Source organism: Athene cunicularia (genome assembly GCF_003259725.1).
Source record: "Athene cunicularia isolate RWA chromosome 9 unlocalized genomic scaffold, athCun1 chr9_part1, whole genome shotgun sequence".
NCBI classification, from domain to species: Eukaryota; Metazoa; Chordata; class Aves; order Strigiformes; family Strigidae; genus Athene; species Athene cunicularia.
Window position 1 is genome coordinate 25,803,963 of NW_020799110.1, and position 374 is coordinate 25,804,336.

Here is a 374-nt window from a genome sequence, read left to right on the forward strand (position 1 = left end):
AATGTATATTATAGGCAACAAAATGGGAGTTTGTGTCCCACCTTGGCTGGAAAACATCTTTACTGAAAGTTTTATGAGCTCCTGGTGAAAGCAATCAGTTTCTGGGTTTAACTCCGGCGTTATGCTGCGCGGTGACAACCTTGACTCCGGTCCGTAACTTCCTTGATTGGGTTTTGCTGCGCCCGTGTCACCCAGCCTCGGGACATGAGGTACGGCAGGGAAAACCCAGGCTGCCCACGTGTTAGGTGGGGTTACTTTTTTTTCCTGTTTGTTTTTTTTTCCGGAACGGGCCGCTCCCGGGAAATGGCCCTTTTTTGTCAAACCAGTTTTGTGGAACCCGCGAGCTTGCCCCTGCCAGCCGCCGCCCTACCCCT